Below are 20,741 nucleotides of genomic sequence, written 5' to 3'. Positions count from 1 at the left end.
TCGCATTCAAGAATGCGGAACTATCGGCTCCAGGGGTGGGAAAAGCCGGATACTGGGGTGCCTGACTCGGAGGCGACCCCGACGCCGGCCTCGGCGTCTGCGCCGGAGAAAACACCTGAGGCTCCAATACCTCAATCACCGACGCCTGTCCAGGCGAAGTTGGAGACGTCGGAGAGAGCAACGGCGTCGAAGGATGCGGCGTCACCGTGGGGCTGACCTCCCATGTCCTCCGGCGCCGATCCGGAGACCTGGAACGAGCCTCCCTTGAATGACGCCGAGATTCTCTACGGCGCCGGGAGTCTCGATGACGCCGATGTCTTGGAGAAGACTTTTTCTTGTGATGCTTCTCCTTTGACTTGGCCATAAACAGCTTTGCCTCGCGTTCTTTAATGGCCTTCGGATTCATGTGCTGACACGAATCACAAGTCGAGACGTCGTGGTCGGAGCTCAAACACCAAAGGCAATCGGAATGAGGATCCGTCACCGACATCTTGCCTCCACACTCACGACAAGGCTTAAATCCAGACTTTCTCTGCGACATTATTTCCACAGAGAAAGAGTACGCAGCAAGATATACACTGTAACCGCAAGAGTAACAGTTGCTCCCTCGAAGATAACCGTTTCGAATGCACGGAAAAAAGGGAACTGACGTCCGCACGTCGTCGAGGACCTCTTATTGCCTGTATGACGTCAGACGGCGTCGCGTGCGAGACAGTGACGTCCTCGTCGACGTGCAGAGACTAGTAAGAAGATTTCCGTAGAATGCTGGCGCCATGGGAGTATTCATGAGGTGAGGAATCCACAGGTAGTTGTATCCATCAGAATCTGTGTTTATGATGGATAAAAAGACTTCAGTGCAAGATAAACTGCTCTGAGCTGCAGCATGTTTATGTGATATAGCTTTTCCTTGTCCGACCACAAGACTCGAATCTTGAGCAGGCTCATGAGAGCCCCCCAGCCCTGAAGGGAGGCATCCGTGACAACAGTCTGTGTGAGTAAGTCCTGATGGAAGGGTACTCCTTTTAGAAGGTTTTGCCATCGCATCCACCATTTTAGCGATAATCTGACTTCTTGTGACAAGGCCAGTTTTATGTCCCCAGGGGTTGGAATACTGAGACCACTGATCCGCTAGAGCAGGGGTCTTCAAACTGGTGTGGCCTCAAGTGATCCTGGGGGGGTTGGTTGGGTGGTTGCCAGGCTCTGGCCAAAACTAGCATTATGCTAATAACAGGGCTTTATCACTAAAATGTTTTGTCATTTATATCCTAGCTGGGAGTATGTGTCAAAAGGGAAGGGACTCCAAATACTCTTCACCCCCCCCCCCACACACTTCTAATAATCACACAGCGGATACTTTTATATGTTAGTAAGGCCTGCTTAACCAAAACAGTATGTCTGGCATCATGTGTTTGACTGCATTTTTAAAACCGTAAAAGAACTTAACTGCAATGTTTAAATAAGTGTAGACATATTTAACATTTTCAATTTAATAGAATAATTGTGAAACATTAGTAGGGGGACCTGATGATTTTTTTCCCACTTTGTTTTGGTTGGGCTCCTCTTCCTCTTGCTTGTCTTCAAGGATGGTAGCGAGAACTGAAATGTTGCTGTGAATTTGTAACCATTGAGGGGTTTGAACCCTCTCCTGGTTAAGGCCTGCGGTCACAGGGTTGGTGTTTTCGTCTAAACTCCTTATGTTTTTCGAAGCCCATCTCTTTCAGGGTATCTGGTTCCGACTTCTGTTTCGCCATAATGTCATCTGCATGCATTCCAAATAGAGATGTACCTGTGAAGGGGAGATTTAGTATCCTCTGCTGTACTACAGGCTTGAGGCCTGTGATTTGTAGCCAAGATGGGAGCCTTGAGCAAATACCATGGGCATATCCATGAACTGCCAGGTCTGATGTATCTGCAGCAGCACAGATGATTTGGTTTGCTATCAAACCACCCTCTGCAAGGATCTCTTGAAAATCCTGCCTGTCCCCCTTAGATAGTTTTTCTGTAAATCTAGGCAGAGAGTCCCAAAAAGCTCTATCACAGCACTCCAATAAAGCTGAAGCACTGGCAACTTTCATGCAAGATGCAAAGTGTTACGCATCTTCTTGTCAAGGGCATCAGTGTGTTTACTGTTGTTATCTGGAGATACAGTGGCGGGAGAGTTTGTTGCTTGAGTTTTCTTGCTGCTGCAACAATTACAGAATCCGGAGGAGGATCAGCCAGAAGGAAAATAGGATCCAGTTCGGGAGCCTTTCATTTTTAGAGGATACGTGAGGGTACAGGTTGTTTCGAGGAAGGTGTAAGAAAAGTTTGCATGGGCGGTTCCAAAAGGCCCGGGACCAGAGGTAGCAGAGGTCTAGAGGCTGTTCTGTGGTGAAGAGTTTCAAAATGACAGAATACGAAGTAGGAGGAGATGCAATGTCAATATTTAATTCTGCTGCTCCTCTAACTAGAACATCATTAAATGTAATCAGGTCATCTACCGGGGAAACCCTCTCCGGTGATGAATCAGACAATATGGGCGAATAATCTCTTGTTGAAGAACGAGACGTTGTGGACCAGGAAGGGGGTCCCATGTCTTCTGTGAGATCTGGATCGATGTGAATGCCTATATCTGGTTGTTGACCTGTGAGGAAACATCGATCTTGTGCAGTGTCGAGGAGATATGACACTTGAACGCCTAGTTCTGTGGAGTTGGAGATCTTTGTGGCATCAATTCCTGCCCCTGAGACCTGGATACAGGTGAAGTAGAAGAGAATGTACCACGTGGGGCAAGTGGAGACAAAGGTGTACACTTAGTACCTCTGTTTGGGGAGTACGTCTGAGAGTAGTAAGAACCCGGCTTTTGGTGGACTTCTCCCTGTGTTTGTGGAGATTGTTGCAGACTGTGCAATCTTGGTGAATTAGCAGGCACGGTAGTCACTATTTTGACCTCTGCAGATAAGGATCTGCTTCTTGACATCGATATACGTGAGTGTGATGTGGAGTGAGACTCTGTACAACATTGTTTCTCTGTTGCCGGGGAATGTCTCAACGTCGATAGCCTTTCCAACATCATTCAACAAGTAATGGAGCTGATTCCGACATCAAGCGCCTATGGATTGATGAGTAACTCAACGTCAAGTGAGGTGCCACCTGATGCAACATCGAACTTTCATGCGACGACATGTGCCTCAACATCACGTGTCTTGTCTCCAAGCGATGTCTTGACGCCGACTGTTGTTTAAACGACGGTGTCTTTAAAGAGTGTCTCGACAGTGATTTCTCCGTCGTCGGCCTCTTTGACGTCGACAGAGGTAGCACAGGGGCCCGAGATGATGACCTTGATACTGAAAGGGAACATATGGGTAATTCTCTCGCAGCTGATCTTCTACTCAGTGCCACCGATGGAGAATTATGTCTTTGTCTTAAATTTCTCTGTTTTCCCTCGGTGGTGAGGAGAGGAGGGCTCTTTCAAGGAGGTTTATTTACCTTCAAGGCCACTTGAAGGTCTTACCTTTCCTCTCTCCAACATGGCATGGAGTCTGCTCTTTTTCCTGTCCTTTAGGTTTCTTTTTGACAAGTTTTTACAGTGATAGCAGGTGTCAGGACAGTGTGAAGAAGGCAAGCACACCACACACACAAATGTGGGTCAGAGAGTGCCATTTTCCTGCCACAAGAAGGGTATTTGTTGAATAAAGCTAGCATTTTGTAGATGACTGGAAAGCATTTTCAGTCAGACAAATGGTTAAGAGTACACATGGTTCATAAAACGTTTGAATCGATGTCCAATTTTTGAATAATTTATTAATTTTACTGATTAAAGTCAGGAACACTTAAAGAGCTAATGCTTAGAGATCCTCACTGAAGGAGCAGGAAAAAAGAACTGACCTGTCACCTCCCTCTCACCTCTGAGGCATGATGGGATACAGGAGGCCCTGGAGACCTTCATTACGTGTTAGCTGCTAAATTCCAACATGTGTGGCAATACCATATAAAATCAGATTCCGCTGACAAGCCAGGACAATTACATGTATAAAGCACACATTTACTCTTTTGGGCATAAGTGCCAGTATTTCATTGCTATTGTTTTTAATGCAGTCTATTGGCTAATAATGCCTTTGAATGTTTTTCCTTCATTCTACTGTAACAAAACCTGTGTTTTTGGCACTGTATACTCTCTCGCTTCTCTTTTACACAGATGTTTTAGTCTAAGAACAGTTTTTTAAAGGAAATTTCAATGTAAGTGTAGGAAAGTACCCACTTTTTGGCATGGTTACCCCCACTTTTTGCCTGATGTCACTATGTTTTGACTGTGTTCACTGGGATCCTACTAACCAGGGCCCCAATGACTGTGCTCTCTCCCTCTAAATTTGGTTGCTTGGGACTTCACACACCGTACATTTGGCATACTGGTGCCCTCAAATAAGTCCCTAGTACATGGTACTCAGGGCATTGAGGCACCAGGCGTTCCCCATGGGCTGCACCATGTATAATGCCACCCATGAGGACCCTTGTAACTATGTCTGCAGGCCTGCCATTGCAGCCTGCATAAAAAGGTGAATGCACTGTTTCACTTCAGGTCACTGCACCAGGTCACTGTAAGTCACCCATATGGTAGGCCCTCCTAGCCCAGGGCGCAGGTACCTGTGTGTGAGGGCACCCCAGCATGAGCAGAGGTGCCCCTACAAACTCCACCTCCATTTTCCTGGACTTTGTAAGTGCGGGGTTACCATTTTACGCGTGTACTGGACACAGCCACATATTGGTAACTCCGAACCTGGGCATGTTTGGTATCAAACATGTCAGAATCATACCCCAATACTGTTGCCTGTATTGGTTGTATGATTCCATGCACTCTGAGGCATCCTCAGAGGAACCCCAGCATTGCTCCTTGCAGCTTTCTGTGGTTTTCTGGGCAGCTGACGCTACTACCACCCCTCAGATGGGTTTCTGCCCTCTTGTTGCTTGACCAGCAAAGGAAGGCAGAACAAAGGATTTCCTGTGGGAGAGGGAGGTAACACCATCTCCTTTGGAAGTAGGTGTTACATGGTTTGGGAGGGGTAGCCTCCCCAAGCCACGGGTATGCTTTTGAGGGCACATCTGGTGCCCTCCTTGCATAAATCGGTTTGCACCAGCCCAGGGACCCCCGGTCCCTGCTCTGGCGCGAAACTGGACAATGGAATGAGGAGTCACCACTCCCCTGTCCATTACCACCCCAGGGGTGTGCCCAGAGCTCCTCCAGAATCCAAGATGGGCAGAGGCCTCTGGAGCATCTGAGTGGCCAGGACAGGCAGGTGACATCACAGACCTCACCTGATAGGTGCTCACCCTGCTAGGTGACCAATCCCCCTTCCTGAGCTATTTCAATCTCTTACAGCTACCAAGGTTTGTTTGCATCTCCTCTAAGGGATCCTCAGGGTTCGTGTAGCCCCAGCCCCCAGCACTCTTCCCTGCGAAGCACAGCCCTCTGCGTGATGCCTCTGAGAAGTGGGACTCCTTCCAAGGTGTGCTGCATGGGCCTCACCGTGACTCCTGTGCTTGCTGCCTGTGGGGGCTTCCTCCTCTCCCAGTGACTCTCCTCACTGCTGAGGGTCACCCGGGACTCCCCTCCATGGGATGAGTCCTTCTTGACCTTGTTGGTCCCCGGCAGCTCTGCATTTCTTCTGCCATGACATTTGCCTTTACAAAGGCTTGTTGGTGATTTTTCCACACCCCTGTCCGACTGCAATCCTTCTTCTGACGTGGGATATCAGGAACTCTTCAGCTGCTCCGGTGCTGCACTGCTAACTGTCTTCATTCACCGTCGACCTGTCCTGCATCCACAGACGGGATGGTAGTGGCTCCTACCACGACCGGACACTCCAACGTTAACTGGACTTGGTCCCCTTACTTTACAGGTCTTCCTCTTCCAGGATCCACCTTTGGTTTCTTGCAGTTGTGTCTGGGTCTTGCATTACCCTCTTCTGAAGTCCTTTGTGGGTTTGGGGAAAACTAGAGACTTACCTCTTCTTTTCTGGTCGCTGAGGGGCACTCTGGTACTTAACCTTGTGGGTTTCCTAGTCCCCCAGCTCCCCTCTACCGATTCTACTTCCTTGGGTGGGGGCCAACGTTTGCAATCCACTTACTCAGCATATATTTTGGTCCCCCCTAGGACCTTCAGTATTGTCCATTGCTTTGACTGTCTTCTATTGCTTTTATGTTAATCTATGACTTCTAATGTGTACAGAATAGTGTGTTTACTTACCTCCAGTTGGGGTATTGAAATTTCAGTATTTTAGTATTTGTGTTACTATAATAAAGTACCTTTATTTTTGTAACACTGTGTGATTCTTTCATGTGTGTAAGTGCTGTGTGACTACAGTGATATTGCATAAGCTTTGCATGTCTCCTAGATAAGTCTTGGCTGCTGATCCACAGCTACCTCTAGAGAGCCCTGGCTTCCTGGACACTGCCTACACCTCACTAATAGGGGATATCTCGACATGGTTTAAGGTGATAACACCACAGGTAATCACCACACACCAGGCCAGTTTCATACACTAAGTAGGCATTTTTAGCCTTTACTAGAGGCTACATAATGTATATATAATACATATATATGTGTTTTCTTCATATATATATATATATATATATATATATATATTATTTTTTTTTTTTTTTTTTTTAACATGTTTAAATTATAGAAATATATATGTATATTTGGTATATGCTCTGGGGTCCCAGCACGTAGGTAGGAGTATTCAGTGCTTATGACTACTAATGAGGATCCCCTGGAAGAGAGCATTATGACTCCTCTGTAGAATCATTTAACAATATGATTTGGTCATCTTTAAATAACTGGGCAACTGCTGGGCCTGCAAACCTGGATGTGCTTCAGTAAAGAACTCTTAAACTAATCAACTGCCTTCACAGCGACAATGTTGTAACCCCATAAGAATGATTTACAGATCTCAATGTTTGTTTACAAAGACCAATGCTTGTTTAGGACATGTGTTGCTCAAGTCTCCAGCATCCCTTTGACTCAGACTGGATGTGGCTACCTATGACTCAGACAAGGTGTGGCTGGATGCAGCAGGTATTTAAACCACACCCGTCTGAGTGAATTGCTTGCTGTAAAGATCATTGGCTGCAGGGAAGAAGTCTGTGCTACCCCATGTTTGATCTTCGTGTTTAGTCCTGTATCCTGGATGCTGCTTCTGTAGAGTTGAAGAGATGAGAGAACTGACTACTAAAAAGGCGGGAAAACGCTGCGCACGCTTGAAAAGCATTTATTTGTGAAACATGACGACTCGATATTCGAAAGTCGGATGTTTCGGAGCGTGATGCACCTAAGAAGGCATATAATTGGCGTTTAAGGTCACTAGGATGCTCACCACTAGTAGCGTACTAATGCTTATCATTTATGCTTGCTATATATCGCAGAAAGGAAATTCTTTCATGCAATTATCATAAAAACAATGTACTGTGAATATGTTTGTTATCGCAAAGCTTAATATAACATCTGCATAATGGCCTAAAAGTTTCATTGCTATACTCAACTTACACTGTGATATAACAGTGATAAAACTGATTGCTTGTGTTATTGATATTAACCCTATATTCCCAGAGTGTTACAAATATTGCACTGTGAGCTTTTGGTAATCAACCCGATGTTTCCAGAGTGATGCAAACTTTGCACCATAATCTTTGATATTAACCCTATATTTTCAGTGTGATCAAAAGACACCGAATATGTGTTCCTTGGAATTCTAAGTACAGTGCATAAATGAATCCATGAATGTCTGCAAACCTAATTGCCTGAGAATTTGTTGTCATTATTTGTTACCTATTTAAACGTTTATGGAGTCGAGTGAACCAGCATTTTAGGAAATCTCAGCAAAGTCATCAAACAAGAGATCCACGGAATTCCAAATACATTTAGCTAGTTATTCACTAAGGTGACGTGGGATCAATCTGGGGTCACAGTGGGAGTAGTCATAGATATTATAGGAGGTTCAAAGTTCTTATTTAATTACAGGTAATCTCCCGAAAATTCCTAAAGAGAGGGAGAGCCATCTAAAGCTGGAAAGGGGAACCTAACAGGTACACCTAGATTGCACATTAAATATCGACAGGGAGTAGACACTCTTAACAAACAAATCGAGGAGGCCAACTGGGGTGATATATCCGTCAAAAATTACGACATCCTCAATAAAATCATTGACCAATATGAAGAGGACATTATTCAGAGAAAAAATAGGAAATGTTGACAAGATCTAACTGACTACCAACAAGGCACCTAACTCGGCCACAGAACTACCTAGCTGCTCCGAGACATTACTCTCCTCAGAGATAGAATCAACGGAAGAAATGGATAGACCACAACCAACTAAACCTACAGTAAATTTTTACAAAGAAGTCAGAAGACACCGTCTTGGCACTGCACAAGACAGTCGCACAAAACCACCAGGTATTACAACACAAGAGCCAAAAACACTTGGTATACAGACAAGAGCACGCAGCAAGGAAGCCAGACACAAAGATCAAACCAAGAACTAATTGTGAATCTATCTGATATGACCTTATCATCACCTCAAGTTGACGTCTTAAGTAAGGACCTTTCCTTCTGCCCCACTCATCGTTGGGCCCTAGTGCAAAGATAGACCTATTCAAATATACACGAAAACTAAAACTTAAATCTTATTTTTCTTCCTTACAACCTAAACCTAATCTACCTCATCAACAATATATTTCTAGCGACTTCACAGTCCAGGATCTGGAGACGATACAATTACTTAATAATCTCTCGAACAACGAGCAAGAACAACCACTCACTGAAATAGCTAATGAATTCAACATCAATAAGGCACTTTATCAACATTTTAATCTTCCAATCAAATCTACCTTTACCCCTATACTACCGGAAGGCGACTCTATAGATTTGTTTTTTACAGCCATGATGGAAGATCTTGACCAAGAATACCAAAAATATGCCAAAAACAGAAATATCTCCCTTCCAATATTAATCCTAGACAAAGAAAGGCAATCCAAGAACTACAAAAGGATAATACTTTTCTTATAAAAGAAGCAGACAACAGAGGTATTATTGTTATCCTCAATAAAAAGGGATTATTTACAAAAAATCTATAGACAAATTAATGACACCACCTGCTACAAGAAACTCCCATCAAATCCTACAAAGGAGGTTCAAGTCAAACTTAAGAATCTATTGGATCATTCGTGCTCGAGACAAATCCTCACCTCGGAAGAGAGAAACTTTCTATTTATTCAACATCCTACCACTCTCACCTTATATCTCCTACCCAACATACATAAGGGGGGTCACCCTCCTAAAGGGAGACCCATCATCTCTGGTATTAACTCTATATGCTCCAACTTGGGTATCCTTATAGACTCAGAATTACAACTGTTCATGAAGAATCCACCGTTGTTCATCAAAGACACCAAAGACATATTACAGAAACTGCAAAATATTGACTGGCAACCTGACTATATACTTGCCTCCATAGATGTAGTCAGTCTGTACACTTCCATCAAACACCAAGATGGGATTGAGGCTGTCCGAAGCTGTCTATCAACACGATCAGTGCATCTACTTGAAAGGAACAAGATGATCATCGAAATGCTATCTTTCTGTCTTACGAATAACTTTTTTCTTTTCAAAGGACAATACTTTCTCCAACTAAAAGGTACAGCGATGGAAGCTACATTCGCGCCATCATATGCGTGACTTGGAACACCTTTCACAACACATCATCTTCTGGGGCCGCTACATTGATGACATTCTTCTTATCTGGCAGGGTCAAGAGTCACTCCTCCAACATTTTCTTAAATCTCTTACACCTAATAGATGGAATATTGAAATCACGTATCAAATCTCCAAAAACACAATTGAATACTTGGATCTAACACTGTACATTGACAATAATAGACTACACACCAGATTTCATAGAAAAAGCACAGCTGCTAATTCTATCTTGCACACATCTAGTTGCCATCCACACAGTACAATTCGAAACATACCAGCAGGAGAATTCAGACGGGCTAGACTCAACTGTAGTAATAAAGTTGACTATGAGACAATATCCTCTGAAATTGCTGAACGTCTGTCTATTAGAGGATATAATACTTCCAGGTTAAAAAACGCCAAGGAACACTTTGCTAAAACAGATCAGAGCATAATCCTCAACAAGACCAAAACAATTACCCAGAGGACTCCTGTTCGTTTCATCACACACTTTCACAATGGTCAACAATTTATTCGAAAACTTCTCCGTAAGCACTGGTATTTACTTCACAAAAACCCTTCTACTACTCAACATATTTCCTCTTTTCCACAGATCGGCTTTAAAAGAGCCCCTAACCTCTGAGACAAATATTGTTCCTCCTTTTATCATGAAAAAACACCTACTCAAAGTTTTATGCGACCCCCCCATCTAGTTTCTATATTTGTACAAAGTGTTCCATGTGTAAACTTGGTTTTACAAAATCAAAAAGAATTTTGATCAATGACCAACCGTTTATGATACGTGATTTCATCAACTGCGAAAGTATCAATATAGTCTATCTTATCACCTGCCCCTGCAATAGGGCCTATATAGGAAGTACAACCAGGGCACTCACAATACAGGTACAAGAACATTATCGCAACATTCAAAAGGATGACACAAAATTTCCATTGGTTGAACATTTTGTAAAGTGTCATCCACATACAAGTTTGTTTGCATTCTGTGGCCTAATGCAACTTAAACAACACTCTTGGGGAGGTAACCTTAAACTCCAACTGCGACAGAATGAAAGCAGACTCATCATTCGTTTCGATACTGTACGACAAGGCCTCAAAATGGACCCTGAATGGCACTACTGGCTTTATTAATGAGCCACATTAGTATTTTTCAGTGTCGATAATCCTATCTTTATAACTCTGTGCTGTTGTCCTGACTAAGTTTTAAAAAATCCTAGTATTTTGATTTTTGAACTGTGGGTACTAAATGTGATCTGCCTGTATGTATAATGATAACTCTATGGCCAAACATTCTGTAATATTACTACACACACAAACCTGTAACAAGTAGATTTTTTTGCCCATCTAACTTTACTCTTTGCTCCCCTGGCCTGATATGATGTCCATATATGCTTGGCATCATGTCCCACAGACTGATTTCACTATACGTAACTTCATTATACATATAATGAATCACCCACAATATTACTTTCCGTTTCCACATTTTAATCTACAAGTTAGCACACCAGGGCTATTGCCCACTTAGGGCCAGATGTAGGTAGGAAAAAAATAGCAACTCGCAATTTGCGAGCATTTGCGACTCGCAATTTGCGTGTCGCTAACTGGAATGCAGGTAGAAAGTGCGCTGACAAATTGCGACTAGCACCCGGAGTCGCACTGCAGATAGCGAGTCCGCTGTTTGCGAGGTCGCTTTTTGCGACCGCGCAGAAAACGGACTCGCAATTTGCGAGTGGGTGTCGCAAATTGCAACTGTGCTGAAAACTGAAAGCAGGTGCTGCAGAACACTCCAGAAACCACTCCAGAACACTCAGGAAAACACTTCCTGGCACATGATGATGACATCACAGCCAGGAAGTTTACAAATACACCTGGGAGGAGGGAGGACCACACCCTTTTTTAACTGCAGCACAGCTAACAGAGCACCAGCAACCATGGCTGACACTTCCAGGAAGAGAAAGCTCAAGTTTGCAGAGAAGGAGCTGGAGGTGCTCACGGATGAGTGCTGTCAGCACCATGATGAGCTGTTTGGCAAGGCAGCCCTCAATGTGCCAGACACTGACAAAAAACGAATTTGGCAGGATATCTAGGAGAAGGTAAACTCCCTGGGGGTCAGCCACAGGAGTGTGGACGAACTAAAGAAGAGGTGGTACGACCTCCGCTCCCAGACCAAGGAGAGAGTGGCAGAAAGGCTCCGGGAGATGAGAGGCACAGGAGGGGTACCATCTACCATACCACCACCCACACCCTTGGAGGAAAGGGTTGAGGAGACCGTGGAGCCGGAGGCTGTTACTGGATTTGGAGAACTGGACACCTCTGAGCCCGGACCATCAACCGGTGAGTACCATGTGATATGCCTGTACCCCCATCAATGCCATACCCCCACCCACCATGTACACAGGGGCATGCACAACCAAGATAGCTCCATTGCAGAGTAGCAAACACCAGAATGATGCATTATGGGCAATGTAGTCAAGTAGGCATTGCATAGGCTATTGTTTATTAGGAAGTTGTTAACTGATAGTAGACACTGACAGTGTTTTCCCCATGTCCCACAGGTCTCCCACAAGACACCCCCACCAGCCAAAGCAGCCAGGTGCCAATGGTCAGCCAGCCCCGAGAGGAGACAACAGGACCAGCCACCACTCCCACCTGCACCACCAACACCATCCCCTCTCTGGCAACACCCGTTGCAACAGTGGTCTTGGAGCCTGCACCAGGTACAAGCTGGAGTGCCACATCAGACATCACAGGGCCTCCACCGCTGCGCAGGCGACGCAGGATGATGAGAGCAGGGCAGCAGGCAGAGTCAGGGCTTCCATCCACAACACCAACAGAGGCCCAACTGCTACGGGGTCAGCGCCTGCAAAATCAACAGTTAGGGCAGATTAGTGGGGTTCTGCAGCACTTCGAGATGAACCATGCCAACAGCATGCAGCAGGTGCATGCACAAATGGAGGTCATTGGAAACAACACAGGTGACCTTGCCCTGTCAATGCGCAAACTGGTGGCTGGACTGCTAACGCAGAGTGAGGGTGCGCGGCGCAGGGACCGCCAGCTGCTGCAAAGGCTGGACAGGATGGCCTCCTCTATCGTCAGACTGGCAGTGAACACAACTGGGCTGTCTAGGAGAACAGTCAGCCTCCAGGTTGACATGGGCCACTTTACGGGTGATGTGGCACAGGGACTGGGCCGGATCGCCCATGCAATAGACCTCATGGAGGCACGGCAGGTGTCCAGGGGTACAGGTGACACCCCACAAGACAGTGAGGAGGGCTCCACTGTCAGCAGTGTCTCTGCTGGTGACACCAGGGTGCTACGGAGTGGGAGTACAAGGCAGGGCACTGCTGAGCCACCTGGTACCAGCCAGGCAGGCCGAACCCGCCGTAGGCTGTGAGCTAAACACTGTCCCTGATGTTGGGGCACATGATGGCAATGAGTCCCATGCCAGGTGGACTTTTGAAGTCCCTGAACAGTTTTTCCTTGTATATAGTTTGTTTTTTTGCACATATTAAATCATTTGTTCGTTACACTTAACACATGGAGTGTTTGTTCTATTGGTGAGTATGGTAGAAGTTGGCACGTACCTTCCAAAGTATTGGGTTGCAATGTGTTCCCGTCTCAGTCTGCCTTGATTTGCGATGCTCCTATTCCCATGATGGCGATGTGGTTGCTCTTGCTTTTCATCCTCCGAATCTGGGTCTGCAGGGGTGAGAGGTAGGCCACATCGGGTGGCAATGTTGTGCAGGATAGCGCATGCGACAACTATTTTGAAAGCCGTTATGGGGGTATACTGGAGAGCACCTCCACTTCGGTGGAGGCATCTGAACCGTGATTTCAGCAGTCTGAAGGTTCTTTCAATAATGTTCCTGGTCCTCTTATGTGCACTGTTGTATCGCCTCTCACATTAATTGCTGGGTGTTAAGTACGGAGTCAGTCTCCATGGCCATAGTGCATATGCACTGTCACCTGTTGGGCACAAAACGTACACTGTTAGCAAGTCATGGTTGGTTTGCACATTGATCTGTGTGCATGTCTACAAGGTGTATGCAGCTCTACCTAGGAGGTATCCGTCTCCGAACTCCCCACGTTCCAGGCTTTGGTGTATCCCACTGTGCCTAAAAATGTAGGAGTCATGAGTGCTGCCTGGAAATTTAGCAACCATGTCAGTGATGACATAATGGGCGTCACAAACAACCTGAATATTGAGTGAGTGGGTACACTTTCTATTGCGGAACAGATATTCCAGGTTTGCAGGAGGGCATATTTGAATATGTGTCCCATCTACGCACCCTATGACATGGGGACAGTTGGCAATCCGGTAAAAGTCTAACTTGGTGCTGTTAATTTCTGCCTCATTCCTGGGTAGGTATATGTATTGGGACATGTGTGTGTGAGTAAGGCATCTAGGAATGCCCTGAGGAACCTTGATAGTGCACTTTGGGATACCCCACCTGCCACAGCACTTGCACATGCGTAGGGATGGCACAACCGCGCACAGTCTGGCGTTCTAGCTGTGGTTTGAGTAAATCTATTAAATCTAGTATAGCTGCACTGCTAAGTCTGTATTTGTCATATATTTCCTCCTCAGTTTGCTGGAAGAGTGTCTGCCTTGTTCTGTAAATCTTCTCCTGTCTCTGGCTCCTCCTCCTCCTCTGCTGGGCTGCGTGGGCTCTCCTCCTCACTGCTATCAGGTATATCTCCCCCATCTTGAGTAACCCAGATGCCTTCTGGGTCTCCTTTTATACTTTGGTAATGGTTACCACCTGCTCTAAGTTAGTGGTAAATTGGACGTGCAAAATGGGCTTTTTGCGACTAGTCGCAATTTGCGAGTTGCTATTGCATATGGTTTGCGACTCGCAAATTGCGACTTCCTATTAGCGGGTCGCAAAATGGGGTTGCAAATTTTGCGAGTCGGTACCGGCTCGCATCACATTTTGCGAGTCGGAAATGGGATTTTTGCATCCCATTTCAGATTTTGCGGGGTCGCAAATAGCGATTCGGGCCATTTGCGACTCACAAAAGTTTGCTACATCTGGCCCTTAGTCTTTTCCACCAGAATGTGCTATTTCTATGTACACTACCTTGACTTTTCTTTACCATGCCGCAATATTGCTGTTCAGCTTCCTACAATCTCATGGCATTCCACCCTGATATTCCCTAATGAGATGAGTTACTTCTCTAGGGCATTTTTAACGAAACTATAATGCTTATGTTTAATTATTGAAGCACTAACCTCTCAGCCGCCCCTCTGCTGGGGTTGGTCTTCTAGAATTAGCACCTATCACTGTCATATTCCGAAACCAATAATGATCACTTATATTGTATATGTAATCTTTAATTCATCTATTTTGCGATCATATATAAGTTTGATCCACATGGCCAACGCTAGTTTACTATTTCTCCGAGTTTGAGGTTGAAGAAAATGAGTTACTTACCTGTAATTGTAGTTCTCCAATATTGGAATCTTTCATAGATTCATATGCTTGAATCATTCCCCGTCGTCGAGATGGGAGCCCCCGGTACAATTACACAAGTAGTGATTAAACATATCAATACAAGGGCCTTAGGCCTCTTCAATTTAATAGTCTATCACAGTCATTTTAAGAAAAGGACCAAACTTGAGCATCCACCAATCAGACAACACCACCCTCTAGAATCCTCCTGAGAGAAGCTCCAGCAGCTCAGATTTTCTATCGCACGTCGTGCTAGAGAGTCTCCTCAGAGCTCTGCTCTTTCTTCACACCTTTGGATTACCTTCAAGCCATTTTTTCTCTACTAAACCTTGTTTTGACTGATTGGGGTTAACACCTACAACATGTCGGACAAGGAGAAGAAGGGTTTATTCAGGAATTGCAAAACTTGTGGTAAGAAAATACTACATTCTGAAGACCCTCATCAGGATGGCATATACTGCCTCTATCCAGACCACTCAGCCAGGGACTGTAAGGTTTGTCGTACCTTTTCCTCTAAAACGCATAAGGATAGGGAAGGCAAATTATTAATTTGGCTACAGAAACTTAAGTACAGAGATAATCCAGTCTCTGCTTCTGATAGTGAGGACTCTTCAACATCTAAAAAGTCATCAAAAAGGGCGAGATCAGACACAAGATATCCTTCCCAACAACCAAGAAAAGCCCACAAAAAGACTGCCTCAGGGTCTTACAAGGGCCGCAGCCCCTCTACTTCACCTCATAAATCTTCCAGGAAAGGGGAGAGAGGTCATGCCAGCAGTTCTGAAAGGCATAAGAAATCATCCTCTGTACCACCATCTGTGCCGTTCAAAAGGCCTTCATCTACTTTGGCAGCTAAGAATGTACCATCGACGACGGACTCATAGTCGACGAGACCTTTGGTGAGTGTTTTCCCACCGTCGGCAGCTACTTCCACTGTTCCACCATCGACGACAGTTATGATAACGACATCGTCGTCAACGAGCACCCCACCGTTGACGAGAGCAGCGTCGCCAAAGATCTACACTTCATCATCATCGACGACGGTAACAACGGTATCTGCTTTACCATCGTCGACGGCCTCGTCGACGGTAGACTCTTCAGTAAGGCTTGAAATTCCATTATAATTTTGATACTATTTAAGTGGGTTCTCGATTCCTGTGGATTTTCATTTTTGACTTGGGGCAAACTGGTCCATACCCCATTTTGATTACCCACTGTTAAAAAACAAAACTGGGCAGTTTTGAGGAAGGGAGAATTGGACTTTTGCGTTTTGTTTCCTTCACCTAGATTGCACATAGTAGCCAGAGATCAGTATATACATGGTTACGAGTTATGAGCTGTATAACTGATATGTAATTTGTAATAGGAAATCGCGGCTCTTCAAGGACAATCACCAGTCGTTCAGGTCTGGACCTGTGGCTCCAGTGTCTCTCTCTTTCATCCATCCCCTTTCCCCCAGGTGTTCTGATGGCAATCATGTGCATTTAAGTGAAAGGCACGTAATATCCAGGAAGAATTGGGAATAATCAGCTTGGTCAACATTGTGTCTCCATGGGACAAACAGGTTAGTGCTTGACAGCAACTGTCGCTTAAATGCTCAAACATGGTAAGATGTGGAGTAGGGGATGTAGTGGGCTCGTATGGCCAGAAAACTATAGATTTCAGATAAACTGGGTTATGTTAAGAGGGAACCCTTCTTGGAAACTAGTATCTGTAAGTGTGTCTTCAGAGATACATTTTCTGTCTGGAGGCTTGAACGATTAGCTCAGAGTTCTGTTTGTGGAATTTTCCCTATTCACAAGATACTTCTTTAAAAGAATCGCTTTGTCTGCAGAGACATGTCAGCCTGACATTTGACCCTCCCCCGTCTATGTGTATAAAATCTTTGCATTCTACGGTGTTACAAAGAGTTCAAGAAGCTTGATCCTGATTTGCAAGAAAAAAACTGCAGCAGAGGCTAGAACTGACAGCTCCTGAAGGACGTGTTCCAGCTCCCAAGTCATCATTTACACTGACACCATTGTCTTAGATGGGGAGTAAAGGTGAAGTCCGTAGAGGTGTCAGAATGGTGTAATAAATCAAAAAGCAGATATATTTTGCAGGAGTTGAAATGGGAATCCATATCTTCCTATTCGTTTAATAAGGAATTCTGCACACAACCTCAGCAGAAGAAGCAAAAAGATAACTTAAGCTTGTATAAATAGGCTTGGGGGGGGCACATGAGTCATTGGATGTCCCTAGCCTTAGAGACTAGTCTGGACAAACAATGCAAAGCTGAGCACAACTACCCCATTCTCCATGGAGCATTCTGTCACAGTAGGTGCTCAGTGATAATATGTGAGAGGTTTGATAAGTCTTGTCTGGACCTTTTTTGCTACCCCTGGCAATCGGATGCTCCCCCATTTCTGTACTAGATACCTTGATTAGAGTGCATGGACAATAGGTGCCCCATGTCAGGAGCTTTTCCCAGTTTTGCTCTGGTAATGATGAGGAGGGGTTTAAAAGGCAGCTCCATTTTGGCATCTTCAGAGACAGTTTCTTATGCTCCAGCAGATGCCGGCTGCGTCTTGGTGTGGAAGCTGCTAGTCCATGGCAGCGGAAGACACTGTAGCCTCAAAGATTAAATCTTACAGTCGGGAGGTTAAAAACGTGATCCCAAAGGAATGATGATATACAGGGTACTATGTTTCAGTTTCTAGTTTGCTTTTTTACAATAGGCACTTTAAGGCTAACTGGTAGTCTTGCAAAGGGCCAGACATTATCTTCCATTCTTCTAAAGTTCTTTGGTCCTGCAGGAAGGATTTTCTTTGGGTTGTCTGCGGCTATATTATATTTACATTTTGCAGCCAATCAGGCAATAAGGGATTCCAGACAGGATTGGCTGAGGAACAGTTAGAGGTTGGGAGGTTGCTGTAATTGTCCATGCCCTATCTTCCTAGATCTCTAGAACCTACCATGAATTCACCAGTCCAGAGGTCTTGCAGGTCACCTATTTGAACTTCCAGAATGCACAGCTACCAAGGAGTGTTCTTGGTGGTAATGATGATACCTTTAAGTTGGGTGAATTTGGCTCACTTGTGTATGGGGAGGCCACCTTTAATTTAACTGCCAAACCTCACTCTGTGATTCTACAATCTGAACAGCCTTTAGGTGCTAGCCTCCTATCGTATGTGACATGGTATTGCCTTACCTTCTTATTTCCTTTTCCATCTATGCTCCAGGAATGCTGCTGGCAGAGTCTAAATGTTCACACAATGGTTCTTAACTTGCTGCAAGCTTTCTTTGTTTTCAGTCACCAATCGAGTGTCAGATGGCTGTCATAATATATGGAATGGTGAGACAGGGAAAGAACCCTTCATGTTACCCTCAGTAGTCGTGTCAGTTCTAAATATTGTTTGATCAGAAGATCGGGTTCCTCTGCCAGAAAGGATGCAAAGGAAGTCAAACAGAGAAATGTCTGAATCTTCTCTGGAAATCCAGAGCATGGTTGCCATCGAGGGACACTGCAGCAGATGTATCAGGCCTAAATATTATTTGATCAATGTATTGGGTTCCTCTGCTAGAGAGAATACAGACGATGTCAAACACAAGAATATCTGCATCCTTTCTGGAAATCCAGATCATCATCGCCATTGTGAGGCATTGCAGTAACTTTGGTTCCTTTCCAGAGATGTGTGTAACATTAAGGTCTTCTTTCATTTGGTGGTTGTCATTTGAAAATTAGTGTAACCATTCTAATATTTTAAAAGCAAGTAGGCAGAAATATATATATACACCATGTACATAATATATACCAAGCAAAATAGTCCAGGTAGTGCTCTAAGAAAGTCCGTGGAACACTGGGACCACACGGTATGGGCGAGGCCTACACAAGATCCCAGACCATGACGGAGAAAACACGGCAGGGGCATCAGTGAGCAACTTAACAGGCACCTCAGGGGGAGGGAAAGGGGGGGCACCTCAGCCGCTTGAGTGCACAACACCAAATCCACGAGGGGCCCACATGCCCACTGTTACATCCTGGGGAGTGCAAAGCCACAGTCTCTCAAGTCTCTACAGTGGGTGGGTTTCCCACTGTTACATCCAGGGGAGTGCAAAGCCACAGGCTCTCAAGTCTCTACAGTGGGTGGGTTGCCCACTGTTCAATCCTGGGGAGTGCAAAGCCACAGTCTCTCAAGTCTCTACAGTGGGTGGGTTGCCCACTGTTACGACCTGGGGAGTGCAAAGCCAGTCTCTCAGGTCTCTACAGTGGGTGGTTTGCCCACTGTTACATCCCGGGGAGTGCAAAGCCACAGTCTCTCAAGTCTCTACAGTGGGTGGGTTGACCACTGTTACGTCCTGGCGAGTGCAAAGCCACAGTCTCTCAAGTCTCTACAGTGGGTGGGTTGCCCACTGTTCAATCCTGGGGAGTGCAAAGCCACAGTCTCTCAAGTCTCTACAGTGGGTGGGTTGCCCACTGTTACGTCCTGGCGAGTGCAAAGCCAGTCTCTCAAGTCTCTACAGTGGGTGGGTTGCCCACTGTTACATCCTGGGGAGTGCAAAGCCACAGTCTCTCAAGTGAATAACAGTCTCCACTGGTTCTGGAGGGGGCATGGTGCCCAGAGTGCTTCATCCTGCTAAAGACAGAGGTAGTGGATGAGAGTCTCCACTGGTTCTGGAGGGGGCATGGTGACCAGAGTGCTTCATCCTGCTAAGGACAGAGGTAGTGGATGACAGTCTCCACTGGTTCTGGAGGGGGCATGGTGCCCAGAGTGCATCATTCACCCCGTGACAGACTCAGTTGCGTCAGTGCCCTTGCCACTCATGGGTCAGCGGTGCTTGAGATGGCGGTGCCCTGTTCAGCGGTGTTTAAGACGGCGGTGCCCTGTTCAGCGGTGTTTGAGATGGTGGTGCCCTGTTCAGCGGTGCTTGAGACGGCGGTGCCCTGTTCAGCGGTGCTTGAGACGGCAGTGCCCTGGTCAGCGGTGCTTGAGACGGCGGTGCCCTGTTCAGCAGTGCTTGAGACGGCGGTGCCCTGTTCAGCGGTGCTTGAGACAGCGGTGCTGCCATCAGTGCTGAGGCCAGAGTCTGAAAAGCTCGCTGAAGGACCGCCTGACCAGAATGAATGCCATCCAGGAATGCATTAGTTTGTTGCAACTGCTTCTCTACACCCTGGATGGCATTCAAAATGGTTGACTGCCCAACAGTGAGGGACCTGAGGAGGTCAATGGCCTCTTCACTGATGGCAGCAGGGGTGACTGGGCCAGGGCCTTAGGTGCCTGGGGCGAAGGTGATGCCCACCCTCCTGGGTGAGCGGGCCCGGGGCAAAGGCTGAGGGGCTGCTGGGAGGGCGGTGCTGGTAGGGGGGTGGCGGCTGTACCTGCACAGATGTTGCCACCACCACAAGGGAGCTCCCATCAGAGGACGAGTCCGTGTCGCTGGTGTCAGCTCCTGTCCCTGCCGTGGAGCTCCCCTCGTCCTCTGTCCCACTGGTGAACTCTGAGTCTGTAGTCTCGCCCTCCAGGGCCATGTGGGATGCAGCTCCCTCGTGCTCCGGTGCCACTGCTCCTCTGCCTGATGATGCT

Source organism: Pleurodeles waltl, chromosome 6, assembly GCF_031143425.1.
Source record: "Pleurodeles waltl isolate 20211129_DDA chromosome 6, aPleWal1.hap1.20221129, whole genome shotgun sequence".
NCBI lineage: Eukaryota > Metazoa > Chordata > Amphibia > Caudata > Salamandridae > Pleurodeles > Pleurodeles waltl.
The sequence above is the reverse complement of the archived record's forward strand: the minus strand, read 5'-3'. Positions refer to the sequence as shown.